At 48.0% G+C, this 25,848-nt stretch overlaps 1 protein-coding gene across 2 annotated transcripts in view; it reads left to right on the top strand.

Annotated features, from left to right (window-relative positions):
* LOC144933794 (LIM domain only protein 3) overlaps nt 1-25,848 on the top strand; it is a 180,839-nt gene that overhangs the window by 118,094 nt on the left and 36,897 nt on the right. The window contains exon 1 of one of the 2 annotated variants that reach the window (XM_078858925.1): nt 24,528-25,121. The exons of the other annotated variant lie outside the window; for it this stretch is intronic. The gene's annotated coding sequence lies outside the window, so the exon portion shown is untranslated. Of the gene's footprint in view, nt 1-24,527; nt 25,122-25,848 lie in introns of those variants that run through there. 2 annotated transcript variants of the gene reach the window in all.

Raw genomic sequence — 25,848 nt, 5'->3', positions numbered from 1 at the left:
CATTCATATGCATCGTGCACAAACGCATTCACGAGGAGTTGCTACGTCACCACATGTTGTAAGCACAATAAAAAAAAATAGAACGCACCGATAATGAGAATTGTGACCCAGTGTCACAAGGAGGCATTCAAATGTTACAGCTCGCCTTACAAAGAGCCACAGATTTTACCGATAGGACTACACAGCATTGCAGGCACGGCAGTGGGGGCGATGGAAGAGCCACGGTTCTGACACGGAACACCATTTGGTGACCCTTACGACTACCACTCTCTGGAGGTGCATGCCATTGGTTCCTAACCTTTACTGCAGCCCTGCACCCCTTCGATTCTCAATCGTTAAAACCGTTTAATGTTAGTAAATACATAGAGGGTTTGATTAAACAAAGTAGTTGTACTTACGTGCTCGTGCTTAATTTGTGTTTTAGGTGATTTGCCTTTAAAACGAAATCTGCTGCGTCTCGTACCCCCAGGTGGTAAGCGCATCCCAGGTTAACAACCACTAGTTCTAGATTTGAAGCTTTCGTGACTGCAAGGATTCATACTGTTAGGTTTTTTCGGTAAAGTCACGTAGGTAAAACATTAAATTAAAATTAATAAAAGTTATTTTTTACCTACGTGACTTTACCGAAAAAACCTAACAGTATGAATCACTTGATACAGTGAATCTAGCTGTGACGGTCCCACCTGATGACGGAGACTTGTGTTGCCTCCGAAACGTCGTGATTTATTATTTTATTTTATCTCTATTATTACTTTTATTATTTTTTTACCTACGTGACTTTACCGAAAAAACATAAGAGTATAACAACCACTAGTTTATGCACTTACGCTTTACACATGCAGTGCCATGATGAAACTCCCACAACGTGGAGCAAAACGTCAGATGTCGTGCCGGACGACATGTTACGCGGCTCAAAAACCTCGCAATGAGATGTGGCTGGCCTGAATGAATCGTGGTTATTTTTCTTAATTCTCCTCTTGAAGAAGAGTACACTTCATTGATGCTCCAAGCCTTTAATCTCAGAACTATTGGCCGTGATTCCCCATCTTGCCGACGGAGCGGTTTGTGGCTGTTTTTGACGTGAACTAACAGCTCACGGTAATATTTCCCAGTAGTTCACAACAACAACAACAAATGACCTTGCAAGTTCTTGTGTGGCTTTAATTGACCTCACCTGGCATTGTTACCGGACGTCAGAGAACATCAAGCCCCCCCCACCACCACCAAATGTCTGCTCCTACGTGAAAACAATCACGTGTTTGACGGTGATGTCATCGCGTTGTGTGTACGTTGAACTTCTTTCGCACCGTACGTAGCCAAAAGTGCTCATGGGAAGTGCGTTGCCAGTGCGTGTGTCAGCCCCCCCCCCCCCACCTTGTGTGTGATTGGCTGCTGGACAATGCACGGAGGGGCTGATCGTGGTGCCGGCTGATACTGAACGATGATGGGGAATTCGATTTTCAGCCGGCGCTGGTTACCACAGCCAAGGAATCACATGTTTGCAGGACTTTCCAGTAGGGATGAGAATCGTGGCGTTCGTCTTTTTCCTTTACTCAACGGCAGAATGCATATTTCATTGTCACGAGGAAATGTATTTCCCTGCAAGGGATTCTCGTTTTCATGGTTTAAATCGCCTCCAGTTTTATTTTCTCAACCTATATTGTTTCGTTACTTATTTTTCTTGCGTAAAGTAGTTTATATATATATATCTTTCGGTTGGTGATTATATGTATATATTTTTACTGTAATCTTACTAACTGCTGTAACTGACTCTGGGATTATCGTAACCTTGTAAAGCGCATTGCTATTGTAAAAGTCGTGATAAGCCACGAAATCAAATTAAGTTTAATTGAATTAACTTATTTAACTGTGGAGATATGACGGGAGACGATGGGAGCCAGGTCTGATGAGTTTGGGGTTTCTCCGGATTCATATGACTTTTCAACTGTATTATTATTTCCTTCACATATTTTATTGGATTAATGTGATTATTTCAAAAACCTGTCAAGAAATTGCACATTTAGCCAATTGCTATGCAATTTGGCAATCCTTTACAATTGTAGTGATACACTCAGATACACTAGGAATAGGAGGCACTCTATTATAGCCTTCACAGGGCACAAGGGGTAACTACACTCTCAAGTCAGCTAACAGACTGCCTGAATGACAACGCCGAGAAGGTGAAGACGGTGACGAAGACTCCAGCAGCACGATGGGATCCCACTCCAGGCGACAGCCCCGAACCTTCGCTCGGGGCCCCCTTTTATCCTCCCGGCGAGGCCTCGCTCCGCCCCCGGCCACGCCCCCCTTCTGGAACCTATTAGTGGGTTCCCGGGCTTACCTCACGTGGCCCCTCCTCTATCACCTTTGCCCTACGTCCCCCTCTCTGCCTATCATGTGACCTGCTGACAGACAGGGCTACTGCAACCGCAGATCCCTTTCCCTGCCAGCAACCCGCGCTATGCTCCATCGCGACCCATTCCATGTCACTACACAATTAGAAACGTTTAACTGAACATTAACCCGTTAGAGTATAACATCACCCTTTATATGTTAATAAAATAAAAACGACTTACGTCTGTTTCTTTATCCACTGCTGGATGAAGGCTTCCAAATGCCTCATTAGCTATGGTGGTTATTTTCTTAACCATACATCACCATAGTCGTCAGTGTAGGTTAGTAAAGAGGCTGGACTAAGGACCGCTTCAGATATCACTCGCCACTGATGATAGCCGTGGCTATGCGCAAAACCATTGCACCACATTACAACACATTATCCTGCGGAGGGAGCTGGTAGAAACGTTGGGTTGCTCTGTCAATGGCCAGGGTCAACGGCGGCGTGGTGTATTCCGCAAATATGGCCAACTGTGAGGGTGGGCACAAGCCGGCGTGAGTAGGTTAAACGTTGAGTTTTATAAGGGCACCACGGGGTGACCAGCCCCTCCCCACCTAGTCCCACCCCTCCCACCCCCCACCCAGCCCCACCCTCTCCACCCAGCCCCACCCCTCCCATTTTTGGATGCACGACGGACGGACGGACACAATAATCCCCTGTGGGCTGGTGTAACCAGGAGGTTCCTACCAGTAAAAAGGCTCTGTGGTCGTGGGTGCCATTGCGGATCTGTTAATCTAATTCGAACTTCTCGTGATAAAGTTTCTTAAGCTGAGAATAGATTTTAAAAATGCAAACAATTATTGAAGATAATGACTCTTGAATGCGTTTAAAACTCTTTGAAATCTTGCAGAAGGTAAAATTACACAGCACCGCGGAAAAGAGACACATTTTCCTAATTGGTTGTTAGTGTTTATTTTATTATTAATCTAATTGTATAATTCCCCCCCCCCCCCACACATTCAATTATTTTGTATATTCAGAGATATTTAACAATTTCTAATTAAAAGTTTTCACAATTGCCCGCGTAGGGTTTTCACAGACAGCGATGTGTACACAATCCCTAAGTTAATTAGCCTGTGCGCGCGCGCTCGTCAAAAGCAATACGAAATAACAGGAAGGGCTTTTAGAAAGTGTCACTTTTAAAGCCACGCTGGCACTCCATTACCGTGGGACACCGTTTAAAGCACGATGTTACGCTGCTTCTGACAGGAAATAAGGTGCCATGCTTCAGGAGCACAATACAAGGGGCACGTTCACGCGTGGCGAAGCACACACCATTATCTGCTCAACGTGGTGTCACCGTAAGTATTGTGAATAAAACTGTGACAATTTGATGGAATTTCCAGCTGTGACTAAGGGACTTGGGGCCAGTAACGCTACGTGCTCTCTGCGACCGGCCTCATTTTCTGCCTCACGCTGTCTGGCTCAGCGCGCATCCCACCAGGACCCATCTTTTTTAGAAACTGAAACATTTTATTTCGCCTTGCGTGGCACTCCGGCGCCTCCTTAATCTGACCGTGTTGGTTTCCGCCTGTCTGATTAGCGAGGGTGTTCAATTATGTATTTGTGCAGTTTAATATTTTATTTTAATTGGGAATTGTTGCTTTAAAAAAAATGTTGCTAATTTTTTGTGACGTCTTAATTTTTTTAAATAAGCAGTTAAATCGGGGTTTCGTGTACTTGTTATCGAGATTTTCGAAAGTCACACGGGTTGAGAATGTATGTCTACGTCGTTAATTGAGATACCATGATTTATATTGTTGCGCTTGAACGCACGGTGTGTGCGTGTGTGCGTGCTGCATTATTATCCGAGCAAATGTTAGAGTTACACACATGAGTGGAAATTAAATGGGTATTGCTACCAACTTGGCTTGCACCCACCCACGTTAACTCAGCCTAAAGTAAATAACTCGTACAATGTATTCACGCAAACACCCGTTAGACACAAAGGCAACGGCGCACTGCCTTAAGAACTCACCTGTGTGTTCCGTGCCAGCCTTAATAGGTGCTCCCAAATAGAACTTGCTTCAACATTCCCTTCCAAACACTCTGTATGTGTATGTGCGCATACAATGTAGAGTGGCGGTGAGCGCACTACGCTATGAACTCGACACAGTTTGATTCCCAATTGCGGTTAGCACATCTGATGCAGTCCTGGGCCTCCGTATTGATCAACTCAACCTTCAACAAGTACCTGGTGTGGTGTGTAAACATCAGCACTGGGAAGACAAAGGTGGCTAAGCGTAGTACAGGCCACACCACCTGTTCGTACACCATACCAGCCGTACGATGCTCTTGCTATCAGCACTTGCCCCAACAGTCTTTTCGGCTGTGCGGAAAAATCTTCGTCTCTTTGCCTTTCTAGAAGGTAAAGGTGCAGCCCTGCAATTGCTTGCTCACACCACCGCTGGCGGAAGGGAGCTCTATGAAGCCCCCCTCTAGGGGGCTACGAGGGCCTCCACTTCCACGCGAGTCAAACACTCTGCCTCATCACACGTGACCCGTTCATCGACTGACTGCGGCGTTCCCGTTTAGGGGCCGTCCATAAATGACGTCACGCACCTAGGGGGGGGGGGGTGGGGGTCAGACATTTGTGACGATGTGTGACGAGGGAGCGGGGGGGTTTGAGAAATGTGACGTCACATAAAAATGCGCAACTTTAAATAAATATAGACAACACGTTCTACTTAATTAAATAGACTGTTTGATAAATGTCTTCTCCTACAACATCAGAGTGCAGCGGCACATTAAATACGCACTACAATGACAATAGTTTAAAGCGATTTGAAGCATGTTTTATTTGGGGGGGGGGGGGGCAGAGCTTTGTGACGTCATATTTGACGATGGGGGGGTGGGCAAAAATCGTCCAAAATCACGTGACGTCATTTATGGACGGCCCCTTGCACTACTGGGTGGAGACAGAGGCGGGCTGGGAGGTTGAAGCGAGCGGCCGAGTTGTTTCGACTGCCGCGCTCAGTCACAGCGCGCCACCCCTCCGCCTCTGTACATCTCAGCCTGGAATGCGTGGCAAGGCCAATGCAGTCAGCTTGCCCGGCGCGTCTCCAGAGCTCGCATAACATGCTGAGAAAAACGTCGCGACGTGTTGTTTATGCCTAACAAAGCGTACGAAGCAGCGTCGTCGCTGGATTCCGTCAACTGCTTATTATTATTGTTGTTGTTTAAAAAGACGTGTTTTTGTTTACACGCCGATTGTTTAAAAGTCTGCGCGCGCAGTTTGTAATCGGTGACACTGACAAGCAAATAATAACGGCACGATAAACAAAAACTCGTTGTAAATTCTGCGCCGTGATATTGCAACGATACGCCGGCTGGTGCGAACGTGGTCACCCAGGACGGACCCTGGAACGCGATGACTCAATGGCCAGATTTACAAATGCGAAGGAGGTATTTGGCACGGTGATGCACCACTACCCCAGGTATTGGGCGCAATTATCTGTCTCAAAATCACAGCCGCCGCTCCCCGCCGACATCGGCCCATTACAAAGAAGAAGACGAAGGCTGGTCGCTGCAAGATGTCTCAACGTGATTTTTTTGGGATGCGCCGGCGTTTTATTGCCCTCCGTTTTGGTCGAAGTTAGCAGGAGGCGTGTGAAGCGCAACAAGTGTGCAGTTAATTCGACCGTCACACAGTCGAGCAATTGTACTTATTATTGACCATGAATTACTTCTGTACAGCAGCAACAACACGACGCCGTGTGTCGTCGAGTTCCGCTGAGAGCCTTGAAAACTCACGAGTGCACTTGGTGGGAAAGCGTACGCTCGTGGTTGTTGTAAGCACGAGTTTGAATCCCATCCGGGGTCAAGTCGTCATTCCCTTACTCTTTAGGGTTGATACAAAACAAAAAAGTGCAGTCCAACGTCGCACCTGCTAATATTTTTCTACTATTTTATTTTTTACCACGTAAGGCCCACTGAGTTACAGAGCTCTTCTTCAGAAGCGACCTGGCCACAAATGATAGCTTTACAAAGTGGCTTATCACGTGGACATTTATCGCAGCCAAATACTCTCAACGCACGCTGATTCTAAATTTGGAGGGAGAAACTGTAAGACGGGGAGGGAAAAATCCACGCGCAAACTCCAAATATACAGCAGGCGTCAGAGTCAGGATCGAAGCCACGACTTCCCGTGTACCAGGCGAGGTCGTCAACATCTCGCCACCCTTGCCAATTACGCGCACACACCAAGAGCAGTTTTTGCGCGCGGTGTAACTATCAATTTTATCGAGATGTTCACAAATCCGAGCTTTTCACGCACACAGTTATATGCACGTTCTCATCACGTGTACATTTGCTCACTTCTGAGTCACAGTGGACATTTCTTTTCCCCCACCATAAGTAAAGCTGCTTGCACTTGTGCACGGTTCGCATATACGGCCCTATTCCACATATTCACCTCGACATCGTTTTTCCCCCCAGACGTTATAATGTTCCATACGGTTGGGCGAGAGAGTGTGTGTGACCGAAAGCCTTCTTGGGAAACTGGTTTCTGTCGTCGGAAAGCACGCTCGCTCCCTCCTCGCCGACTCCAGATTCACCAACCCCTACCAGCAGAGGTGTGGACTCGAGTCATGTGACTTGGACTCGAGTCAGACTCGAGTCATGAATTTGATGACTTGCGACTCGACTTGGACTTGCATAACAATGACTTTGTCCCACCTATGAGATGTGGACTCGAGTCATGTGACTTGGACTCGAGTCAGACTCGAGTCATGAATTTGATGACTTGCGACTCGACTTGGACTTGCATAACAATGACTTTGTCCCACCTATGAGATGTGGACTCGAGTCATGTGACTTGGACTCGAGTCAGACTCGAGTCATGAATTTGATGACTTGCGACTCGACTTGGACTTGCATAACAATGACTTTGTCCCACCTATGAGATGTGGACTCGAGTCATGTGACTTGGACTCGAGTCAGACTCGAGTCATGAATTTGATGACTTGCGACTCGACTTGGACTTGCATAACAATGACTTTGTCCCACCTATGAGATGTGGACTCGAGTCATGTGACTTGGACTCGAGTCAAACTCGAGTCATGAATTTGATGACTTGCGACTCGACTTGGACTTGCATAACAATGACTTTGTCCCACCTATGAGATGTGGACTCGAGTCATGTGACTTGGACTCGAGTCAGACTCGAGTCATGAATTTGATGACTTGCGACTCGACTTGGACTTGCATAACAATGACTTTGTCCCACCTATGAGATGTGGACTCGAGTCATGTGACTTGGACTCGAGTCAGACTCGAGTCATGAATTTGATGACTTGCGACTCGACTTGGACTTGCATAACAATGACTTTGTCCCACCTCTGCCTACCAGCCAGTCCACCAAGTAATCTGCCTCCAGGTGTGCACCACACACGGCGAGGCTGTGCACAGGTAGGTTGTCGATAGGGAGCCGGGTAGCTACGAGGGTGGGCAGGTAGTAGAGTGAAATAGGTGGATAATAGGAGACATGTCGTTGTGTAGTAGGTATGCAGGTACACGGGCAGGTGGGCAAATATGTAGGGTAACTATGACAGGTAAGTAAGCTATGAAGTCAACAGTTTTTTGTTTTACCAGGTAAGGCCCACTAAGCTATGTGGCTCTTTTTTTCAAAAAGGATAGCCCAATGAAGTGGCTTATCACGTGGAAATTAATATCGGCCCAAAACACTCAACGCATGTTTCTAAATGTGGAGGGGAAAGCCAGAGGACCAGGAGACAAATCCACGCAACCACGGGGGGAGAGAGAGGACACATATACAGCAGGCGTCAGGGTCAAGATCGAACCCACGACCTCCTTCATGCCAAGCGAGATAGTAACATCTGTGGGTAGACAGACAAGCCGATTGGTGGTTGGGTAAGGCAAGTTGATTGGTAAATATGTAGGTTTAAATATGTTTTATTTATTTATTTTTCTCTATCTCCGTGGCTTTACCGAAAGACCCAATGAATATGTAGGTTGTTGGTAACGGGCGGGGGAGGTGTGTCGTTGGGCAGAGAGGCAGGTAGATATTGTGCGGCTGGGGTTAGTGCACGGGGCACAGTGGCCAATGACTGCTGTCAAAGCTCCGTTAAGGTGGGGAAGCAAATTATAGGCGACGTTTGGGGGGGGGGGGGCGTGTGAAATGTTGGGGGGGGGGGTGCGTGTGAAACGCGCACTCATTACGAGCAGGGCGTGTTTGACATCCATCGTGGCCAATCGTTTCCCCCCCTCTCCAAGTGTTGAACTCCAAAGGCAAAGATCCCCCGTATAGCATCAGCGGGCTGTTGGGGCAAGTGCCGTTAGTGAGTGCCTATGAAGGCCGGCACGGCACACGAGGGGGTGGGTGGCCAACACCACGCCCGGCCGCCTTCGTCTCCCTAGTGGCGATGTTTATACATCGCACCAGCTACTCATTTGAGGCTGAGTCGACCTAGGGGAGGCCTGGGACCGGTTCAAATAATCGTCACTGGTGGTGGCCGTGAGCGGGAATCGAACCCGGGTCTTCAGGTTCGTAGCGCAGCGCGCTAACCGCTACACTGCCGCTCCCCGCACACTCACGCAGTGAGTGTGCGGGGAGCGAGAGAGCGAGGAGAGAGAGATATGAGCTACCGTCAGAGGCCGTAGGACTGCGAGCAGGGCTGGGTGCAGATGCAGCACTTGTCGTAGTAAAAAAAACATTACATAGAAAACAGGGGGAACATAGACATAGAGTAGGGAGAGAGGGGGTAGAGAGAGAGGGGGGGGTAAGAAGGAGGAGAGCAGAGCGTAAAATCTTTTGTGAAATCTTTCTTTTAAAAAGGGAGGGGGCACATAAAGCAAAGCATTGGGGAAAAACCCCGAAATGATGAACGAAGCAAAGTGCCGCCTATACCGAGCATCTTCTTGTTTCTGATCGTAAAAAAAGAGAGAGAGAGAGAGAGACCGAGAGCTACCTGCAGCTGAGTGGCAGCTAGCGGCACGACGGAACACAAGTGGTGGTAAATCTTGTCACACACCTCGCGTAACCACCACCGTGTCTCCCTTTGGGGAGGCAGCGGGCTTCCAAACTTTACACGCTCTGCGCTTGTGAGCAATGTTTCACTTAGAGGTAGCGATGCAAGGATGTTTTCTTCTTCTACTACGATTAGTCGCTTGCCTCCCCCCCCCCCCATCGTTTAACTGTTTCCGAGCATATCCCGCTATGTAAGAGCACTTTTGATGACGGCCACTGCACATGCAAAGGCCGTGGAGTTGCGGAATTTCTCCCAATGGACCAGGGTCGCCATCGGAGATGACCACCACCACCGCCACCACCACGCTTGCTCGTTTGAGCAGCGAGGCAGCCTGACGTTTGAGTTTGTAATACTCGTACGTGTTGGCTCCGCGACACGTCTCGGGTTGCACCGCGATGACGATGTCTCACTTTCTAGATGTGAAGCTTTCGTGACTGCAAGAATTCATATTCTTAGGTTTTTTTTTCGGTAAAGTCACGTGACTTTACCGAGAAAAAAACTTAAGAAGATGTCTCACTTCACTGGCAGCCAGTTCCTGCAGAAGCTCCCCTGCACGTGGTAGCGAAGCGAGGGGACACCGTGCCGAACAACGCGCGGCACGAGCCGCAAACGAGTTGGAGAGCTGCGCTGCGTGACCGCGAACACCTACGCAGGACCATGAATTCGTTTTAATAACCAGAATTTTAATTTCTGAGTGGAAATAAAACACGCACGGGGTGCCGCGTTGGCGAGATGTTCATTCCCTCGCCTAGCATGCAGAAGGTCGTGGGTTCGATCCTGATGCCTGCTGTTTATTTGGAGTTTGCATGTCTCCGCGTGGATTTTTCTACGTTTAAAAACACGTGTTTACAGTATTTGTCTGCAATACATTTCCACGTGATAATCCACTGCGTTGAGCTATCATTTGTGGCCAGGTCGCTTCTGAGAACGAGCTGTATAGCTCAGTGGACCTTACCTGGTAAAATAAAAAAAATAAAAAAAATTATAGTTTGCATTGCAACCCACTTGCTGCTGCCTAGCCGCAGTGTGTTCATCCTTTGTACTTTTCCCAGTGTTGCATCTCTGACACAAATGTGAACAGAAGGCACGATCCAAAATGCTCACATCTCTTTGTTGCTACACAGCAAGTGTGTTTTGGGCCGTCTGACGCCCGTTCATAGCTTCAATAATGTGAAAGAAAAGTATTTAAAATAGAAACGCAATCATTCGCGCCACTCGTGACATCACTGCAGCGGGGTGACATTAAAGAGTATGGGAGCAGGAGGTGGTCGGATGGGTTCAGAGGTCAGAGCACTGATCCGGCGGCACCACTGACATCCATAGGGCAGGAGAGGGCTTTCGCCACCCGTTGCAGACGTTCACAGTCCGAATCCAGCCCTGGTTATTACTATTTTTTTTTGCCAGGTAAGGCCCACTGAGCTATACAGCTCTTTTCCATTATGTCTGTATGTTGAACTTCTTTAGCACCGTACGTAGCCAACCGCGCTAATCGGAGGTGCGGGGGAAGGGCAACAGACTAAACACGAACGAGCTGGCCACGAATGATAGCTCAACCAAGTGGCTTATCGTGTGGACAACTATTGCAGCCAAATACTTTCGACGCACGCTTCTCGAAGTGCAAATACCCCATAATGCAGTGCACGTTAAAGATCCCGTGACGACATTCGCGAGAGGAGGCCGTTGCGTGCCGGCGTCATTGGGCAAACTTTGAAAAATGACACCGCAAAATGACTCGGGTGTTGGGATTATGCACAGCGACCATCGCCCCCTGCAACTGTGTGCAGTGCCGGATTAACCCAGAAGCAAAAGTAGCGACATGAAAACTAGATTCGAAGCTTTCGTGACTGCAGGAATTACTCTTTGGCTCTTTCGGTAAAGTCACGTAGAATGAAAATACATTAAATAATAGAATACGACGTTTCGATTGCAGCACAAGCAACCATCATCAGGTACGAATGAATGAGAAAACAAACATTGCAAACTTATAAATACAATGCAACACAACACAGAGAGTCGGCTAACACAACAGTCAACACCCTATCTGGTTGATTAACGTTCTTCCAAATAATGCATTCGTACATGATGATGGTTGCTTGTGTTGCAATCGAAACGTCGTATTCTATTATTTAATATATTTTTCTTTCTACGTGACTTTACCGAAAGAACCAAAGAGTAGCTACATATGCTATGAGCCCCGCACTTTCAAGGGCCCCGCGCTAAATGCTTTCAAGCTATCAATTCTGGCTCAGTGATTCTGCACTTGCTCTATTACTATAGTACTATACCGCCTTCAACTTTTATGAACGAGTGGGTGTTTAAGGTTAGCGATTTGTCGTATTATCTGGCTGTATAGCAAATGAAAAAAATACAATTACTTTACTATGCAAGTAAACAAATGTGTGTTTTAATATTTACGTGTTTATTTTATTTAGGGCCCCTTTATAACATATGCTACAGGCCCCGCACTAGCTTCATCCGGCACTGCCTGTGTGTGTAAGAGAGGTGATCTCACCGTGTAATGGCCATAGCACAATTGTAATAACATCGGGGGGGAGGGAGGGGAAAATACAAAAACGATAGAGTAACACACAGTGATGTCACCAGAGCGCTATGATACGTCTAGGCCGTGACTCTCAATGCCGTTCTCCCATATTCCTTGGGTCTTTCGATAAAGTCACGTAGACGGTTCAAAGAAAATAACGAAAAAACTACGACGTTTCTATCACAACACAAGCGATCGTCATCGGGAGGAAAGAGGACGAAAGCTGCTTAAAGCAGACTGCCGTTCACCCATTAACCGAACCTCAAACTAATTAGTGAGAGTCCGTACACCGACCCAATACACATCCTCGCTACGCATCTCCAATATGAGCAACGTTTATTTCGTTTGTTTGGGTTGGGAGGTGGCTTGGGGTGGGGTAGTTGTATCTGTCGTCTCAATAAAACAAAAGTGTTCTTACCCACTCGTGTGATCAGGCGGAGTGCATCGACAACCGCCTCGCTCGCTACGGCCGCCACGCGTTCCCACTCCCGCCGCGTTAAAGGCACAGCCAATGGGGGGGTTGGTGGTGGTGGTGGTTTATGGCATGATCATGTTTTACGGCGCAATTACCCGCAGTAAATGCCACCACGGCCGGCATACGCCAGCGACGACGACGCCGGAGAGGGAACCTCAAGGACGACGTGGGGGGCAGCCTCCTCGGCGTTTACCCACGGATCAATTATTAACGCTGCCCCCCCCCTCCTCGTTCCACTGAGCTCACATTTACCGTGGCGTTAGCGCCAACGCGACGCGGTGGCGTGATCATGCGACTCGCGCACGTGCGGACACAACATCCGTGCTTGTGTCGCCGCCTTGTTTAAAAGGGGGGCGGCGTGGAGGTGGAGGGGGGGGGGGCAGTGGAGGGGGGGGCACGGACAATTACTCAGGAGATGGGGGGGGGCGAGGGAGTCAGTCACAAATCCGGTCGATGTCGAACGAACTTTAAACGAATGTTGAACGCGAAGCGGGCTGAGTTAACGATGCGGTCTGCATGCTGCTCAGGGCACTCGCTCCCTTGTGCGTCCACTAGGAACTCTGAAGGAAAGCTGCCACTGGTGGGACATAGTTCCAATTTTTTTTATGACTACTAGGTGAATGTAGAGGGGGCGGGGTGGGGGATTGCAACAAGAACAAGCTGCCAAGCCTACTCAAGAAGGGAGCCGCAGTTTTATTAGGGAAATTTGAATAAGCAAAGAAATGTGAACATGATACGAGTAAGAAAGTGGAGTAAATGTACAGGATATATATATACTTTAATAATACATAATCATGATATGTTTTTGATGGAGTGCCCTTTACACCGGGGGCATCTCAGCGGAAGATAAATGGACCCAATGTTGATATTTCAGTTTATCTTTTCAGGCAGCCAACACCTCCAAGAGGCAGGCAAACCCGGGGCTCCTGTTTACAACGCGATGTGAATGCATTGCGTCTCAACAACTTTAATATCGAGACACAAAATAGTGTGACATGTGTATAACAGGGGGAAAGTAGGTGTGGGTGTGCGTATACTCTATATTCAGTGGGGAGCAGTAGTGTAACAGTGTGCTACGCTACGAACCCAGTGATTATCCGAGCCGGTCCTGGGCCTCCCCTAGGTCGGCTCAGCCTCAAATGAGTGCCCAGTGTGATGGTTGAACATCGCGACTGGGAAGAAAAAGGCGGGCGTGGTGTTGGCCACCCACCCCCTCGTGTTCTTTGCCGGACTTCATCGGTGTTTGCTCAGAGCACTTGCCCCAAGATTCCGTCAAAGGCGAGAAGGCGGGATCTTAGTCTTGTACTCTTTGGTTCTTTTGGGAAAGTCACGTAGGTGAAAAAATAAAATACAAATAAAAAAGAGAAATAAATAAATAAAATCACGACGTTTCGATTGCAACACAAGCAATCATCATCAGGCGTGACAACCACAGCAAAGAGGATGGATCCTTGCAGTCACGAAAACTTCTAATCTAGAATCTTCGTCTTGTCTCTATACTCAGAAAGAAGAGTCCCGAGCCCTGGACTTGGACAGGGGCGGTGAGTCGAGAGCACAGATGGCCAGGGGAGTGGGAGTTTCCAGACTTTGTGGGTGGCAGCACTGACCCCCAAAAAGTCTGTCCAGACTATAAAGGGGTTCTCTTTGTATTCTTTGGGTCTTTCGGTAAAGTCACGTCGAGAGGTTCAAAGAAAATAACAAAAAAAACTACGACGTTTCGATCGCAACACAAGCGGTCGTCATCAGGAAAAGGGTGGGTGGGGGGTGGGTTTCTTTGTCTTTGGGGGCAGCGGCAGAGAACGGACAAACAGCAATTGATCAGAAGTCGGCTGGGAGATTCGAGAGAGGCCCTCAGCGGCGAGTGTGGACAGCGCGCGCACGGGAGTGGAGCGACGTCGTGAGCGGAAACGGGAGGGGAGGGATGGGGACGATTACGCGGTGGAGCTTGGGAAATGATGGCGGCGAGATCTGACCGCGTTCAAGATCCTCCGTCGTGTGCACGTTGCTTGAACTGAAGCCCCCCCTGTTGTCAAAGTGTCTCGACCACATGCCATTTAAGCGGGTTTCCATTAGGAAGTGGGAGAAATAACCGTAATTATTAATTTTTTTGTTAAAAAAAAAATTGGCATTTAAAAAATATGAAATTGTAAAAGTTGCGTATTCTTTTCTTGCGTGTGGCAATATATTCAGGAGTTAAATGTCAATGTTGCGGTCTGCTAGCCACGGAAGGGCTTCAGGAGAGAGTTGGTGTAGTTTTTCTATTCCTCTTTCGTTGAAGGAGCAATATTTTCCGGAACGCACTGTAAGGCTAAAGTACAACTACGGCGATCCATAATCCTATATTATTCTACTACTGTATGTTATTATAATTCCACAAACAGGTTTATATGTAAAAAAGATAGATTCACAGTTATTGTTCAGTGTGTTTTTTTTATTGATGAAAATACAAACGAAATAGCATTTTTTAAACGCCAACATTCCAGACTGTTCCGGCTGAAATTAAACCCCAGGTTTCACTGTGGAATCCCGATTAGAGGTGCCTGCTATTGGATGGAATTTGCCACGTAATTTTACTCCTTTCTCATTCATGGCATCCTTAATGCATTTTTATCCTCGTTGTGAAGAGCTTAACTTTTATGGAAGACGTATACATTCTCCTCTGTCCAATCGATTTGTCCCAAACAATTTCTCATCAAATAAGCCACACTTCTCTATATATATAAAAGTTGTACTCTAAACTCGGTATCGAAACATCGCTCCCACACTGTCTTGCTCCGTTGAGCACGCGCACGTGCATGCACGCACGCACGCGCACGCACGCCAGCGTCGAGCTCAGATAATTCCGCATGTTCGAGATGCAACGCAGAGTGGGGGGGGGGGGCGCTACCCCATCTGCCCGATTGACTGTGGAAGAACATCTATAAATTTGCCCAGCGCCACAGCACCGAGAGTCCACGGGCCCTGCTTTGACATTAATTTCTGGGCAGCGCGGCGACTCCGCCGCGCTGCATGTTGCTCTCTGACATTTTGCTAATGAGTCAAAAAGAATCGGCGCTCGGTTTATGCGGCCGTGATTTCACGGGGGCTCGCGCCGAGGACGGGCGCGCGATGAAAGTGGAGGTTTCACGCCGCTTGTGGGCGAGCGTGCCCGCGCGAGCACGCTCTTTGCGCCGCATTCCTAATCGCCGATGCGCACTTCCGCAATGCAGGTGGCACGGCAGCGTCGAATGCGGAGGTTGCGTTGTTGTTATTGTTGTTGTTTAATTGGAGGAGATATTTTTTCAAAACAGGCGGAGCCTTAAATTTCGAATTAAAGCTTTCGTGACTGCAGGAATTCATCTTCTTGGTTCTTTCGGTACTGTCACGTAGAAGGGAAATAATAAAATAATAAAAATTTAACATTATAAAATAATTATCACGACGTTTCGGCCACAACGCAAGCAGCCGTCCTCAGGTGAAGAACAGGTCTGTCGGAAAGACAGCGTCATTCATTATGTTGTATTTTTATTATTTTATTATTTCCCTTCTACGTGACTTTACCGAAAGAACCAAGAAGAGGCGGAGCCTTGTCTGTCTCTGTATGTTTGTGTGACCGGGTCGGTTCGGGGTGTTTCAGTGGTGACCGCACGATGCTGTAATCCTGGCGACCCGGGTCCCATTTCTGGTCATGCGCACCGGTTGGCACGTGCCGTGTGGATCTGTATTGCTAGGGTGACTCACCCTAAAACTAGCGCTGCAATGTGCAACACTTTATCCTCGTGAAGATGGATACAGATGACGATTAGCCAACCATGCTAATCGGAGGTGCAGGGGAAGGACAACAAACTAAACACCAGAAGCGGTTCTAAAGAAATTAGTTTTCAATTTAGATTTAAAAGTGGCTTCCTAATATCAGAAGAGCGTTCCGGACGGCCGCACAAGCGCATCTGAAAGTGCGCGATGCGGTGACCGTTTTTGTTCGATGGCCAGCCATCTAAGTACTGTCCTTAGATGGGTGAACACCAGGGGCTTGCCAGTTGTTGTAAGGGTGAGGCGGCGTGGTGGAGCCAGGAGATAGCAGTGATCAACGTCAACCCCTCGTATGCCTGGTTATTTCGGTCTCTTCCCGTATTCCTCCCATTCATTAATGGAAACTGACTGCATATCCCAGTGCAGGATCCTACTGAAAAAAAGAGTCAGGAGATTTGAGTGAAGCCTTGCTGAGTAAATAAGTGATCATAGCTCTTGACTTCCCACAGTGGTGTTTCATATCAGCGCAAGACGGACGGTGGTTTAGTTAATATGGTTTAACCATGTGACAGAGGTGGGACAAAGTCATTGTTATGCAAGTCCAAGTCGAGTCGCAAGTCATCAAATTCATGACTCGAGTCTGACTCGAGTCCAAGTCACATGACTCGAGTCCACATCTCATAGGTGGGACAAAGTCATTGTTATGCAAGTCCAAGTCGAGTCGCAAGTCATCAAATTCATGACTCGAGTCTGACTCGAGTCCAAGTCACATGACTCGAGTCCACACCTCTGCCATGTGATGACTCTTTTAAAAGATCCTGATTGTGTCACGTGCAAGAGTTGACCAAGGCTCACCAAAATGATAGACTGAGCCACGGTCGTACGAAGATGTGCATCGCAAACATAGCCGGGCATCTCACTTCACTTCATGTCGAGGCTATTGAGAAGGCAAAAGCGGTCTCCCACTAACTGAGCATGGGGTGGCGTTGATCTCCTGTTTAGAGCTCAGTGGTGAAGGTCCACAATCCGATGGTGGGCACAAGGCTCTCCAGAGGACAGCCACCGTTGACTTGCCTACAACGTGGTACTAATCTTGTCAGGAGGGGCGATGAATTTCGATTGAAAGCTTTCGTGACTGCAGGGATTCATCTTGTTGGTTCTTTCGGTAAAGTCACGTAGAAGGGAAATAATAAAATAATAAAAATAAAACATAATAAAATACAATTCTCACGACGTTTCGGCCACAACGCAAACAGCCGTCTTCAGGTGAAGAACAGGTCTGTCGGAAAGACAGCGTCTGAATGAACACCACCAAGCTTGGCAGCGTATATAGCTTAAATATATAGCTTAAATATACGCTGCCAAGCTTGGTGGTGTTCATTCAGACGCTGTCTTTCCGACAGACCTGTTCTTCACCTGAGGACGGCTGTTTGCGTTGTGGCCGAAACGTCGTGAGAATTGTATTTTATTATGTTTTATTTGTATTATTTTATTATTTTCCTTCTATGTGACTTTACCGAAAGAACCAAGAAGAGGGGCAATGACTTAACCCCCGTCCAGGATTTGAACTTGCAACCTTTTAATTACAAGTCACACACTCTACCACTCGGATACTTGGCCAGATGCACAGTTGTATTTTGGTTATTAATTCATTATTATTACGCTTGTATGTATGTTGAACTTCTTTCGCACCGTATGTAGCCAACGGCGCTAGCGAGGAAAGCCTCACTGAGCCTCGAGACTTTTTTCAGGAGGGTCCTGCCAAGTATGTGTAGTAGGTTGCGATGTTGCTGTTGTGTGTAATCCAAAATTGAATCGTTTGCAGGAAATTTTCGCTGCATCGGAGCGTTTGGTCCATACCGGTTACAATGTTTGGTGTTTGCTTTGAGCGATGATCGGAAACCAGAGAACCCAGAGGAATTACTCTTTGGTTCTTTCGGTAAAGTCACGTAGAAAGAGAAAATAATACATTAAATAATAGCGATTACAACACAAGCAATCGTCATCAGGTACAAATGAAAGAGAAAACAAAACCTAGTAGTAAACTTAGACATATAATGCAATGCAACGTAGATAGTCGGCAAACGCAACAGTCAACACCATACCTGGTTGATTACGTTCTTCCAAAGATTGCTAAATTTAAGAGAGAGACAAAACATAGAACAGGAGACACACAGACACACACGTAAGCAGAGAGAGATAACACAGAGACACACAGAGAGAGACAAACACATAGGCACACAGTACAGGGGGAGAACTTACAAACTCCATATAAACTCCATACTCATTGGCTGTGTTGGGCGGTGGTGGATTAACGACCCATTTATATTTACGCGATCTCACCCAGAAAAAAACCCTTTATTATAGAACTCTACAGAGAAAGGTCGCCCAAGTAGGGGGCTCTAACCCAGGTCTTCTTGCTTGCGAGGCACGGGCGTTATGAGCACTGCGTCACCACCCTGCCGCCCAAATTCACCTATACAGTGTGTTTTTTTGTATTTTATTCACACGTGAAGTAAAAAAAAATGATGTAGCGATCCATTGCCCACATCATGATTCGTCCACTTTTATTGCATTAGTTTGCACCCCTGGTCTCCCTCGCAAAAGATACACACACGGTGACAGCCAGCTCTAACCTGGTTAAATACTTCAATCAATCACTCAATCAATCAACCCGTCTCTCTGATGTAACTACCTACCCATACATCTCTCCGCCTGCCTATATTCCTGTCTATTTTAGAAAAAAATTGTGCTATCGATTTGTTCACAGTGTCCACTCTTGCGCAGGAATGCCGCGTCTTGCAATTGAGCGCCGATTTGAAGTGGGGCATTTTAAAGTAATCAGGGCTCCGAGATCGCGTTGGCGCGAGTGTGCTGCGGTCAGAACCGTCTGTGGCTAGTGTTTGTGCACAGTGCAATGTCGCATAGCCGGACTGGGCTACAGGCGGATGAGTGAAGACAGTCGGATATGGGAACGTCTGTAGAAAATGACCGTTAGACCAATCACAACATGGATTACCAGACGAAGATGAAACGCAAACTGATTTCAACCTGGAAAAACGACTCGACTCTGCTGTATCGCTCAGCGAACATACGCGAGATTAAGAAACACATGACCGTGCACGTCGTTACCGAGTGTGTGTGTGTGTGAGTGAATAGGTCAGAACTGTGAACACCTACGGCAAACGCCAGTGACACCGCGTGCTGAGCCTGCACTGGGCATGGGTGGCCAAGTTACTCAGGTCAGATATGCGACGTTGTACCGTAGCAGCGTCTCTATCCAAGCAGCTCAGCGGGACTCTTGAATCCAGTGGGGGACGGTGAGCCGTCGCCTTCGGCGCAACAGCAGGACTTGAATCGGGCGGTCGGGTTTCACTGAGCTAAGAGACGAGCAAGGCAGAGAGAGAGAGAGAGGTGAGTTGCCGTGCCTCTTGGGGCTCATTCGGCGCCTGCGTCGGAGAACTGAGCTTGCAACGCTCGGCCTCCCGCGTTCACATCCCGGACTTAATCTCAGGCACCGGAGGAGCAGGAGGAGAAATAAAACCCCGGCAGATTCCCACGTGTAGTGAGTTCGATGACCTCCGTTGAATTTAGTTTTGCACCTCAGTTGGTGGGGTCCAGGCTCTGAAGGGTTATTCAGCAGAATGGCACAAAATGAACCACTCGCTTGTCCGCACAGAGCAAACGAGTGCCGTCGAGTGCCTGTGCAAGAAGGACATTGAGCGAGAAAACTGGCGACGTCGATTTTCGCGGAGTTTCTTTTTTCTTTTCTTGAAGCGGACGCAGGGAGACCTCCACAACGGTTAACCACAAAAAACGCGACTCTGCCGCCACGCCTGTACGCCGAGAGTACGATTATGAGGCAATTTGCGAGAGAAATAAACATTAAAACGGAGGGTGGGGTGGGGTGGGGGGTGGCGTTATTAAAATAAAACGTGTAAGCAAAGCGATTCCGTCGTCGGGTCTTCTTCCCTCCTGCAGATCTCGCACGAGAATTTGTAGCGGCTAATTCTCTTTTTTTTGGCGTCGAGATGCGGCCGTGCCGTGCCGTGCCGTGCCGAGCCGACGAGTCGCGGAGTCGCTCGCTCGGCCAACTTGAAGCCCCCCCCCCCCCCCCCCAGGGTTCGCGTTGCAAGCGGCCGCTAGCAGCGAGCGAGCGAGCGAGTGCTCGCATGGGGATCATCGGCGCGTTGGCGTCGCTCGTACCAGATCAGAGCGGCTGCGGTGAAATCTCGCGAGCCATCTCGTGGAGGAAGTCTTCTCGTCGCTCATTCAGAAACATGACATTCAGCCCCCATTAACACAACACAAAGACACCCCCCCCCCTGTTTGGAGTTACAGACCGGAGAGATGAGAGATGAGTGAAATATTTCATTTAAAGGGGGGGGGGGGGGTTTACATAAAGCAAAGCATAAAAAAAACAGAAAAAACATAATGATGAACGAAGCAAAGTGCCAACTACACCGAGCATCTTCTTGTTTCCTCTGATGGTAAAAAAAGAGAGGAGTGCTGTTAGCGAGCTCCCGTTAAGGCCGAAGCGGGACACGAGTGGCCAGCGTGGCCAGCACCACGCGTGGACTTCTTGTGTGCCCACGTGACTGATGTTTACACGCCACGGCCTGTTAATCATTTAAGGTGGAGTCGACCCTAATGAGGACCAGAACAGCTTTAGACGTAATTTCCCGCTCATGTTATTTGCAGCCCGGAATCAAACCTGGGTCAACAGGCACACGACACTGCACTAATTCACTACACCACCGATTCTACCAAACACATGGACGCAACACTCACACACTCACTCTCCTAACACGACTGATAGTTGATTTTAGTGGACCCACTATTAAGACTAGCAGGCACACGACGGGGTGTTGTTGCTAGACTCAAAAATGTACATCCACCTACCTTTGCCTCTTAAGTGCTGATGTTATTGATAACGCACCGAAACAAAAAACACTCATTTAAGGCCACGCCAAACCTAAGTGAGGCTCAGAGCAGCTTTATTTTTAATTTTTTGATAACCAGCTGCCAATGTTGTTGCGCGGGATCATGAATCCAACTCGAGTGACCAGCACCGCGGCTGCTAGCACGGTGCGCCAACTCTCGTGCCGCCACTGCACACGCATTACACAGATATGGGGCACCGTGCCGGCACGCATACAGATACGGGGCATCGTGTCGTCATGGGACAAGTTGTACGACGTAGCAATGCGGCGGTATTGGTGCGCCGCGTGACCGATGCTGTCCCTGCGTCTTTGATGGTGCCTGTTAAGATGTGCCCATGTGTCCAGATACTCACAACGGCCGTGCCTCTGACATCCTGAGCTCTCTTGTTGAAGGCACTTGGTTTTTTTCAAGCCCAGTGTGTCTCACAAAGAAGGGCACATATCACTGAGCACTACAAAGAATGAGTAAAGTTTTCACGACAAAATGCGTTTTTTGCCCTACGCTCTGAATGTGAAAGAGAGGGAATAAACGGCATTTGTGAAAATGTGGCAGTGAGATGTAAATAAATGGCTGTCTATTTTTTGTCAAACGCGTTTTGTTGACATTAAAAGCCGAGGTGGTATGTGATTTCTTAAAAACATAATATTTTTCGTTGCATACTACGCAATCAGAAAATGTTGATAATGAAAAACAAAAACATGTGTTCACACCAAAATGATATTGGGGTATTAAAAAAAGATCCTTATTTTATACACAATTCAAATAATCCGTCATTGTCTTCATGGTCGGGACGATTCTCTCGTCAAGTATTAAGTGCGTCCGTGTTCAATTCACACTCATGTGTTAAAACTTCGCTTCTCTTCAAGCCTGCGGCTTCAAACGCTGAGCCTTTTAACTCATCCTGTGTATCTTAGCAGCACCCATCATGTGCGTTTCTCATCCTTTATTGTTCTTTAATATAACCATCCGTAACCGGGTGTGGCAACACAGAAGCATCTTGAAAATTAAAATCATTGGATTTTAAATGCACAGCGCATCACCGAACATCTCGGACTTTAAAATCCAATCATATCGAAAATTGCAACGCTAAAAGTTGCTCCAAGCGCACTAAACGATTCCCCAAATTTGCGGGCGGAGTGCTGTGATGTTTATTTCATGCCGAGGCGTTGGGGGCGTTAGTTATCGGGCGAGAGAGAGCAGCATCAACAGCCTCCGACTGTCTCCCGCTCGCAGCACTCCTACGGAAGCAGCCCTTCACCTGCACATCGCCACGCCAATGCGCTTAATTAAAACCCTCGAGGCCACATTTGTGGAACCGGCCACAACACGCGGACCTCCCTGTCAGAGTTGCGGTGGGGGGGGGACGGGGGGCGGGGACTACGACAACACATTCCAGCATATATATGATGAAACACAACGTAAACATCTAAAATGTGAAATGCAAAAGCTTTCAAATTGGTGTGAATGCTTACGCTTGTGCTCACGTTGAGCTGTTACGGTAGATCCAGCTGGGGCGGGAATGTCTGCGGATTTGAGCCGAAGTAGTGATTAACATGACAAAAGAATTAGCAATGTTTCGGGTGTTTTAATGCCTCGGCTTTTCAAAGCACGGACACAAAGTGACCGCTCTTCTCTCGACGCGCGGTTCGCAAAAGAGAGCGCGATTCTAAGCGAGTGTATTTGTCACGTTCGGTTACCGTCCGCCGGTGATTTCTATCTCAACCCTCCTTGTCTTCAAGCCGAATTTAGTTTTTGGATTTAGTTTTTTTTTACAACTTAATAGCTATTCGCGTGCTGAAGCGATTCAAAGCGAAAACTTCCAATGGCCTGGGCCGGGGATTTTGTGGCCGTTTGATGGAACCGTTCAATTTCACACGGCAAAAAAAAACACAACGCTTGCCTTAACGCACTATTCTCCCGTTGCGTACTCGAGAGGTAATAATGTATTTGTTTTTTTGTCCAGAAATTACAGCATGTAATGGTTACAGGGTACTGCGTACAGCACACGATTATCTCATTATGTGAACACAATCACAACTACACGCGATTGTTATGCATTGGATTATTTTGCAATGATTTATATTTTTTGTCTCCACTTGCCTAGTCGCAGTCTGTGTGTAATCGCGGGCAATGTTACCACCTTGTATGGGAACACTTTTGCGAATGTACGGACCTAGCGATTATGAATGCGTGATCGCTAAAGACACACCAGCTATCAATACAGCCAATGCTCGAGAGTAAATCATATATTCCGCACTCCAAAATTGAAGTCAAATTTTCCGGCTACAGCGCTCGGTGTGACGCCAATTCCCAGAATTTCATCTCACATTTACGCAGCGCCCTCGAACGCATCAACATTGCTTTTTTGTACACCGGCTGGTGTTAACGGACATGCTTTCTGATAAAAAATAATAACGAAAATGCGGTAATGTTTTAATAAATGGTAGAAAAAATGGCCCCAATGCGTGGACAAAAACCGCATGAATTTTGCACGAGCGCTGGCTGTTTTGGTCTGCCGATGGAATTTTTTTTGGAGTAAAGCTGCTGTTGTTGTAGATAGGAACAGTGTTCTGCTCTGCTCCCAATTACCCGAAGCCGCGCTCTGTAAAGTAACCCTGGCTACCCCAGCAGAGCGGAAGAGGGTCGTGATTCCGATAAAAAATGTACGTAGCTGCTCCAGAGTCGGGCGAGGAGAGGGGCTAAAAGTTTGCAGTGCAGTCTTTGCTTTTCTTTTTAAATGCAAAACCTGTTCATTCCCCAATTCCCAAGGCTTACCTTCTTTAATGCTCTCATCCTAATTAGAGGAAAATAACATTCTCAATTGATTGGCATTTCCAAAAGTTGGAGTGGGTCTTGCGTTCTCCCAGGTGCACACGGCTGGAAGTGCTTTTTCATTCTGCCTCTCAACACTGCCTTTCTTGTCTCCTGACAGTCCTGTGTAGTTTTTACGGGTGAAGTTTCAAAAGGAATAGACCCCAGGCTTAGTTATTAGTAGCCTGACTGCTCCCCCACACCATATCCCCTTCCCCCTCCTATCTCACCCTGCCCTCTACCTATTTATAATTTATTTATTTATTCCATTGGGGATTTTATGTCTATCTCCATCCCCACCCCCCCGTATTTTGCCTTGACTCCTTCGATCAGCCTCGTGGCCCCACAAACATTAGCCGAAAAGAAACACGTTAGAGACGCAAGTGCCGGCAGCCACCAATGCCATGCAGCTGCGCCACTCGCGAGCACATCCAACCCGATCGTCACCCGCCCCCCCATCTCTCACACCGCATCCCCTGAAACACCCCTCCGCACACACACACGCACACGCACGCTCCCCCGCCCGCCCGCCAGCCCCCCAAACCCCTTCCCACATCCCCATTAGCGGAGGCGGCCCGACTACAAAAAGGGGGGGGGGGTGGTAGTCCCCCACCGCTCGATACGGCAGGAGAGCGGCGTTCGGACCCCCGTTCGTTCACCCCGGCGAGCCGCGGACACTTTGATATCCACGACCGTCAGAAGGGCATTTGCTCGGAATTGGAGGTTGGGGATCTAATTACCTGCGCCGTAATTGGGGGCTGGGGAATAGACCAGGGCGCACTCGACTCAGTGCAGATCAATTATGTTAAGAGAACATCTGTAAGTAGACCTTAATGAGGTCCATTAGAGCAACATGTTCGGCCGCTGTCAGACGAAACTTGTCAGTGAAGTTGGGCGAGCCTCGGATGGGAGGTGGGGGGTGGGTTGGTCGGCTGGAGGTTTAAATACCGAGGCAGACAGCCCCCATTTCAGCACTCACACGGAGGAGGCCCTCACTTCCGAGCCGAGGGGGTTGGGGTTGTTTCTCGGCGCTCCGTGAGCTTTTTGAACGTCGTGCCGCGTCCGGGCGCGCGCCGATTGCACCACTCGATCCGCCCGTCAGTTTTGCCGCCATCCCGCGTCAAACGTGGGCATACCTAGGAACCCTGGCTTAGCAGCGCCCATCCCATCTCCTCCTCATCCTACTCCTCCTCCTACTCCGCAGCAGCAGCATCTCACCGTCGCAAGCGCTGACAGGTGTGGACAATATATCTTTTGTTTCGTCGTCGTCGTCGTTGTTGTTGTTGTTTTTTTACAAAAAACTAAATTGCTTGGCTTGAAATTCTGTTCGTGAATGTGTGTGAGATTTTTCCACCGCCCCCACCCCCTCCACCGATTTTGCGTTTAATTTGAATGTTAATTTTCGAGCACTGTAAAACATTTTTTGCTTTTTAAAAATAAATTAACACAAACGTTGGCACACTGTTTCGTAGAGTGTCGAGGTCTGGCCATCAGCCAGTGCAAACGCCTTGCAGACAACGCGAATCGCAGCGTAGCCTAACTTTGTCTACCGCTCACCGCGTGTGATTTTGCAGTTGTGTGGGTTTAAAAAAAAAAAATTCTCAAACGTGTCGTCCAAAAACAGCGGCATGGGAATGAGTTCCGAACAACTAATTGTGTTTTTTTACGTAAATATTTCAAGCGCGTGCGCGTGCCGTCACGTGCGTGCGTGCAACCTGTGCGCAAGTAAATAGGTGGAGGTGTAGCGACGTTCAAATGATTATTGTGAGAGTCCAAAGCCAGGCAGGTTTCACGGTACGTTCCGTCGTGCGATCGTTCCACCACTTTTCGTCGGGCGAACGTGTTTTTATTATGATGCCGATGTAGCCAAGGGGCGCTTGTGCAGCTCTTTTTCTCGGCACACTTTAAATAATAAGAACAACATACACACGTAGCAACGTTGACGCCGCGTGTGTATATATCT

The sequence above is a fragment of the Lampetra fluviatilis genome, chromosome 8 (genome assembly GCF_964198595.1).
Source record: "Lampetra fluviatilis chromosome 8, kcLamFluv1.1, whole genome shotgun sequence".
NCBI lineage: Eukaryota > Metazoa > Chordata > Hyperoartia > Petromyzontiformes > Petromyzontidae > Lampetra > Lampetra fluviatilis.
This window is presented reverse-complemented; position numbering and strand designations above follow the sequence as displayed.